Genomic DNA, 8,326 nt, shown 5'->3' with positions numbered 1-8,326 from the left:
CGTGGACAGCACTGTGATACCTTTTGACACAGGCCAAATTTTACAATTTCGATTCTGCTGTTGTTCTGCTATTGCTATAGATTATCTTATGGTTATCACAAAACACGTTCTATCAATATGATTGCGTTACCAAGATTACAAAAAAATTTCTTCAAAAATTCTTATACCATTACTTATAAAATAACAATTTAAAAAAAAACAAAAAGGGTCCACAAGACAAGTTAATGTGAATTTTTATCAATAAATTCTCGATACATTAAATAAATATATATTTTTGAAATGAATCTAATAATTGAATTTTAAATTGAATAATATCACACATACACACACACGCATATACACACCTACACATACATATACATTAATTTGGATCGTAGAAGATATATTTACCAAGGGTAGATAGATTTACCTTGGTAACTATTAATTAGGTGATCACGTACATACGTAAGTATTACGAACGTTGCCTCTCTAAAGCATGTTACTTTGTAATGGCTAATGACATGGCCTACCGAGTAACACGATGCATTAAAATGCACGCGTGACAGGACTATAAGCCGCTTACTATCCGCAATACGGACGCGGTTCATATTTAATCGGTGCCTAGAGCCACGTGTCTACGGGCTAATGAAGTCGAAACTGTAAGAGGATCAGGGCTCAACCGCGGGGAATAACCTTGGGCCCTTTCTCCTAGATATAATTCCACATGAAATTTCTAATTGTAATTTATTTAAACAAAACGAGATATTTTACAAAATTACAATTCGTTCGATTGACTTTCAATTGATCTTCAATTATATTTTGTTTCGTATTCTTTTTTTTGTTCTAAAGCAAACCAAGAAGACAAAAACGAATCACAGAAAATCAAATCGCAAAATAATATAAGTATAATACGTGTATCGAATCGTTTAGGTTAACAAAATATTAATTAAATATTTAAATGAAATATATTTGTAAAGTAAATGATTTTAGGATAACGTTTTTATTTTTTTTTAAGTTTCGATTGTCAACGATATTCCATTCTTAAAATGTTTTATCGTTTATATCCGTGCAGGTGATTTTCAAAACGGCACGCGACCTGGGGAAAGTTAACGCACGCGAGGCTCTTTTCCACGGTTGATGAATGTGCGAATTGTAATGTAGACCTTATCTCTCGTGTCATGCTACTACAACTTTTACACGGGCCACGTCGCCGTTTGTGTTAATCCTTTAAAACGTTTAACGCTAATGTTTCCTGTAACACCCACTTAACAAATCAATATAACGCGTGTTTTCGTAAAATTACCAACGATCATCGATCAGTATAATATACGTGATTTATGCGTGAGTATAATATTATCATCCTTGAATATGAGATAATCAAATAAAATTTTGTATCAGATACGTTAATCGAATATTTATAATTAATCCCTTTAATATATAGGTATATTTTTTCTTTTAATCAAGATTTCTGTCAAATTGAATTTCTTCACGCGTGAAACGAGAGAAATATTATGAATCTTTTAGCGAGAATATATTCACCAAGTATGTGAAAATGATAAACTTTTTGATTTAGTTGAAAATCAAAACAAAAAGAAAAAGAAAAAAGAACCTAAAACATCTCTTCTACTAAGTATAAATATAATACTTAAGTGTAAATAATATTTACAAGTATAAATAATACTTTTTGAAAATCGATAGTTTACAATTAACTCTTTGGCTTCATTTGACGTATTAATACGTCATGCATTTGTTTAGACAAAGACGCACATGACGTTCTGATACGTCATTGAAACTGAGACGAGATTTAACTAGTACATTCTGGTTTTTTCAAAGTAATGCATAATTTTAATATTCTTATATTAATTATTATAATATTTAATGTTATATTTAATATTAATTTAAATTATTATAAAATTTCAAAGTAATTTTCAAATAAATGTGTATCCAAAGGGTTTATATTTCTTTCTCTTTATTAATTTTATTTTTCTTATTTTTATCTAATTTTTTCCATTCCTTTTCTCTCTCTCGGAAAAAAAGAACTTAATCGAAAAAAAAATAGATAGAGTAAAAAGTATAGTTCTCTCAAAATTCTCGGTTGCTTTATCTTCGAGTTTACGTGCTTCCGAAGATATAAGCTTCTTCGTAATGTCAGCGCGATACAAATATACCGAGCGTAAAACGAGTGTTGGCGTTCTTCGCAGGTAGAAACTAAACAAGAGCGACATTTGCATTTTTATTAAGACACGTTTTAGCCCGTGGTGCATCCTACCCAACCCTACCCACTATCCTCTTTCTCTAGCACCCCGCTTCACCCCCTCACCCCGTCTGGTCGAGTGACTTGGGATTCGAATGAAACGAGCCACGTTGAATTAACCCTCTTGATGTTCAACGAAATAGGTCGTAGCGAAAAACTACGTTAGTTGTTGCACGTTCAAATGAATATAACTCATACATATACATTTGATGTGTATACGTATACGTATATACAGAATGAGGTATTACAAACTTTGATAACCTAGAAGAGGGTGGTGGGGTAGCGGGGGATGATTTATATTGACGATTGAAACATTTATTTGTTGCCATCATTTTTTTTACTGTGTTATCTATCTTTGCTTCTATTAAAAAAAAAAAAAAAGTAAAAGGATACTATTGACGCGAAATTAAAATATCATACAAAGAAACCCCCACCCCACCCTCACCTCCCAGAGTACTCATCGTAACAATAGTAGCACAAAAATATTTGTTTAATATTTTTTTCAAATATTGTAAAAATATTTTTTAAGCCACACTTTTTAATATGAAAGAATTCTAAATATTGTACATATGTACATAAAATGTATAATAAACGTTCAGAAAAAATAATTAAATATTTGGGGACTATAAAATAGATATTTAAAAAATATACAATAGATATTTGCAAAATATGTATGTAATATGGATCTAATATTTAAATTATAATGTTTAAATTTAAAAAAAATTAGAAACGACCGAATTCTAATTATAATAATACATTATTTAACTAAAGTAACACACACTATAATACAGAACACTGATTCAAGATGTTCGCTCGATGAACGTTTGCTCAGATTGAGCTTGTATTCACTAATGATTGAACCCGAGACTACCCGAAAGGCCCGACAATGCACAAAGGTTTTCCAATATGTTTCGATGATTGTTGCGTTTGTTTTAGGAATTTATGGCCCTCCAGAATATTTTTCTTAACACGTTCGTCGCCATGTCACCATATACGGTGACGGGTATGCTTCCTCGGGAGCTTCGTCACCGCATACGGTGACACTCTTCTTGTTGAAGTTATAGGATTTTTAGTTGGATTTTTAAAAGGAATATATAATGGAATTAACACTAACATGTAAATATAGACTGTACAACATAAAAATACTAAAAATATACAAAGTATACTATACTTTTTATTACTAAAAATATACACATTACACTATTCTTTTTATTAATTTATATAAGATAACTATGTCGCATGTTTTTCGTGAAAACACTCTAAACACATTTGAGATGATTTTGGACAATTGGAGCAATATGTTATGATTCTTTTTAGATTTTTTCTCGCTTTTTGGCGCTCAGTAATTCGCCTCTTCTTTTTGTAACATAGGGTGCTCGCTCTTCTTATAGGGTTGCCCTGCTGATTCTTACGAATGTCTAAACGGTGGAAAACGTTCCTCAACATTTTATTTCTATTATTGTCAAGCACAGCATTTTCCGAGAATAACAATTCGGTAACGAGAGGTTCCCGAAATTTTCTAATTTTTATTTTTTTACTTGTGGTTCTCTGATACACGATGTGAGCATTTACTATACTTGTTCCTAAAATCAAATGTAGCGCTAATTTTCAATTCCACTTGATACCTTTGTGTATCGTTGTGGCATATGACACCAACTGATCACTTCTGTCAATGCCAATTTCCCTTTTATTATATGCCAGTATCGCCAGAGGTTTCTGTTTCGGAGGACGATCGCGGTGAGTAGAATCCGAGCTTGAACTCATGATAGGTACATGCTTTGTTGATAACATCCTAACATCGCGAACATCTCTCGATTTTAGCACCACAATATCGTTGTCATCTTCTCGTGCTATCATTTCACCTTTCTTTAATGGGTACGACATTACAAAACGTGGCATAAATTTTTGGTTGTGCCGTTCAATTCCAACGACATGCGTTTTGAATTGTAAAAATTTGACTACTAATTCGTAACTAGTGTAAAAGTTGTCGACAAACAAACTTCGTACCTCATTTAGTAGTTTATTTGCAAGTTCAATGCAGACGTTTTCGGCGATACCAACTTGCCTTCTTCCGCTAGTATCTCGTCCAGAATATACCTTCTTAGACCATGTACATCCTTCAATGGAGCGCAGTTTGAAAATTTTTATTCCATACTTGAGCGATTTCGTTAGTAAATATTGTTTGAATATTACTCATTTCCTCCAAAGAACCAATGTCTCGTCGACTACAATATCTTCGCCTGGTGAAAAGACTTTTTGATAATTGTGTGTCAATATGTTTATGAGTGGAAAAACTTTTCCAAGCCTGTTATTCTCTTCTATCGTTTCGTTATTTGCCATATGTAAGTTTGATAACAGTAATTCAAAACGATTACGGGACATCTTGCTCTTCGGAAATGGAAAGCAAACAAACAAAATTATTTGCGATAAATAGAAGATAGTTTTATATTTTATTATTTTCGGTAAATAAAAGATAATAATATAATATAACCATAATACACTCGGGTCGCATTGTTGATATTCCTATTCATAGCTTCTTTACGTTACGGCGCGCCGAAAGTCGGATTTGGGCCTGGCGAGAAACTGAACGGAATCGGACTGGACGACAAACGTGTTATTCTTTGAATTATATTTTTTCTTAAGTAAACGATACCTTATGTCTACTGCCTATCTTATTTTGTTCAGTATCAAATCCATTTGTCGACGATAAGCTTAATATTTAGTTATTTTTCTTTATATTCAATTTCTGTTGGAATGTGCTTTCGATTTTACTTAGTTGAACAAAATTCTGCAATAATAGTATATTGTGCAACTAGTGCGAAAATTTGTCGATTGCCCACAAGAGCGAAGTTGAACGCACTCGCTTCGCTCGTGGGCAATCGACAAATTTTTGCACTGGTTGCATATACTATTTTTTATTACGAATACGGGGACATATTTGGTACATAATTGAGGTCCAGGGGCAAAGCCCCGGTGGTGGCGGGGAGGGGGTGTAGCCCCCTTCTCCATAAAACAATACTGAAATAGTTAAAAAATTTTAAGTAAATTTATTTGCATAACGGAACTTCGTTTTTTTTAAACAACGGAATATCGTTTTCCCCCAATTTCCAAGTGGAGTTTCCTTTCACCAAGATCGATACCGTATTCGAACAGGAAATAAAATAAATGAAGAACTAAATATTAATCTTATCGTCTAAGATAGTATTTTTAAACAAGAAATAAAATAAAGAAAGAACTACATATTAATCTTATCGCCTACAATATTGACACTTTAATTGTCTTTTTCTTATCGTCAATTTGCGTATGTTAAGTATAATTTGGGTGCGACAAGTTTTCGCATTCAAATTGACATTTAATTTACTCAAAACACGTGTTGTAATTGTAAAGTAGGCAAACAGCGTCTTTTCGACCCTAATAGCGACCGCAAAGATAGTACTTTTCCCGCATGAGTAATAAAAACATATAAAATAAAATATCATAAAATATGTTAGCGCGCGTTAAAATATATGGGTGCATTTTTGTCTGCATGACCATAAAGGCCGTATACATCGAATTAGTCAGCGATCTGACTACTGACGCGTTCTTGGCTATTTTTCGGCCGTGTATGAGCCGAAGAGCAGTTCTGACTTACGTTTATTCCGATAACGGGACCAATTTTGTCGGGGCTAATAACCAGTTAAAGGAGTTATACGACATGAACGAGTCCGATGTGTACAAGGCGAAGGTACATGATTTCGCGGTAGATCATAGAATCTTGTTGCATTTCAATCCTCCCCTATAAACCTCAATTCGAAAGTTTGTGGGAGGCTGCCGTCAAATCTTTCAAACACTATTTTAGGCGAGTCGTGGGCGAACTTCTCTTCACGTACGAAGAGTTGACCACATTCTCGATCGAAATCGAAGCTGTTTTGAATTCGCGCTCACTAAGTCCTATCTCGTTAGATCCGAATGACGAAATAGCATTAACTCCTGCACATTTTTTTGTTGAAAGACCAATTACGACACTGCCGGAGGAAGATTATTAAGACTCCAGCAAATCGAATATCTTCATGGAAGCACATCACGAAAGTATGACGAGACGCTAGAAGGCGACGATGGTACATCGAATATCTACGAGAACTGCAAAAACGCCAGTAGTGGATACATCCCCCATAAAATCGAAAAGGACACTATCGTCATTCTCATTGACAAGAGTCAACCGTGCATGAAATAATTGTTAAGACGGATCGTGAGAGTGCATCCGGGAAAAGATGATGTAGTAGGAGTAGTCACCGTGAAAACTGCACACGGAGTTTTAAAGCAAATGCGACCACTATTTGCCCGTTGTTAGATACTCGTTAGATTTCTTGTATTGTATCTTTCAGAATTGAACTATTAATACTTGCGTCTACGACTGATAATCACTTTTATTGTACGTACAAGACGAATGGATCGTCTGGCTAGCGATATAGTATTATGTTAAGTAATTTGCGAACGAATCGCAATACATAACTTATTATAAGGACTTCACGTCTCACTCACACATACTACGAATGTTATTGATCGTTACACTATCAACGGGGGTGAGTATATACGAACCGAAATGATCGTACGGCAACTAGCTGTATTCGAAATGTGCGCCACCGATTCTATCGATTACGATTCTAGGTCGATACTTGTTACGCTACAAGCGAGTATCAAAGCATAACGATAGCCACCTCCACCTCTCGCATCCCCATCTGTCACATCCCCGCCTGTCACATCCCCGCCACATGTGTCCTGCTGGGCCTGTTCAAAGGGATACTCGTTCTATTTCATCACTGGACGCCTATGACGATACATCTTCAGCACCTGAGGACCAAAGAAGGTAACAAGAAACAACAAAGAACTCTAAGGATTCACAAGAAACAACAACGGAACACTCCAACTTTTACGGTTGTGGTCACCATAGGCGAAATCTACACCCCAACCTTTACGGTTGCGATCGCTATAAGCGAAACGTGCGAGAGGAAAGAGGGACCGTAAGCGAAGCGGAGAAGAGGTGAGATACAAGTTCAGTCTTAGATAGTACGCCATTCGTTCTTATATTCTACATATCAATCAGGGTTTTTATATCACAAGGCTTTTCACTGACGAGCCAATAAAGCATTGCATCTTTGACTGTCTCAACCCAAGTTTTATTTCACATTTTAATTCAACCCTTTATCCTCCTCATCATAGAAAATAATCATCGCCAGAGGACTCCATGTTGGAGAATTTTGTGCAAAGCAATGATAGTAAAATATATAACAGTGGTAACACTAAATGTCGAAAATATCTTTTTCTACCTCTCTTTCTATCTCTTTCTTTTACTCTTTTTCGCGCGGCAGCTTGAAAAATAACGGAAGGAATTAAAATTCTCCTATCTTAAGTTAGAAACATTAATACGTAAGGTTAACTTTTTCAGACTTTTAATACTTGCAAATCGACAATGTTTATAATTATTATATCTAATAAGTGAATGAAAATAAACACTCGTTGAAAGAATGATAAACCTACAAAAAATTGATATATATTCAAAATGATTGATAATCATCAATTTGTTCCTAAAAGCTATCCTGTATCCATAAAAAGGAAGGATAAATATGACAAAATTTGGTTTGAAATATGAATTTTGCAATTATGTACTGTTTAAAGTGAAAAAATTATTTTAATTTAAATATTTACTTTATGGATAGATAATAGAAAACTTGTCATTATTGTGCTGAATTTTTTAAGCATTATATTACAGGTATTTATGAAAGTAGGAGTGAAAGAAAAAATTTAACATTCTGGTTAAGGTGATAAATTAAGAAACAATGATTTTGTACAAAAATATATTTAAAATATTAATCTTTACAAATTAAAAGTTATGTAAATTCATGTCAACGGTCGCAAATGTTTGAAGAGTCTATAATTGTTTAAGAAAGAAGAAAAAAAATAATACAGCCAAAGTAGACAGAATACACTTCAAAATCATGTTCACCAAAGACAAAATTAGAAATAATGAGGTTACATCGTATATAGATAGTTACGTATGTACATATGTATCAGAATGAAGTAGCTGTAAAACATATGTAAATAAAAAGTTTATCT

The sequence above is a fragment of the Polistes dominula genome, unplaced genomic scaffold (genome assembly GCF_049000335.1).
Source record: "Polistes dominula isolate Pdom_NZ unplaced genomic scaffold, Pdom_raw_medaka contig_19, whole genome shotgun sequence".
Taxonomy (NCBI): Eukaryota; Metazoa; Arthropoda; class Insecta; order Hymenoptera; family Vespidae; genus Polistes; species Polistes dominula.
Note: the sequence above shows the minus strand (reverse complement) of the source record.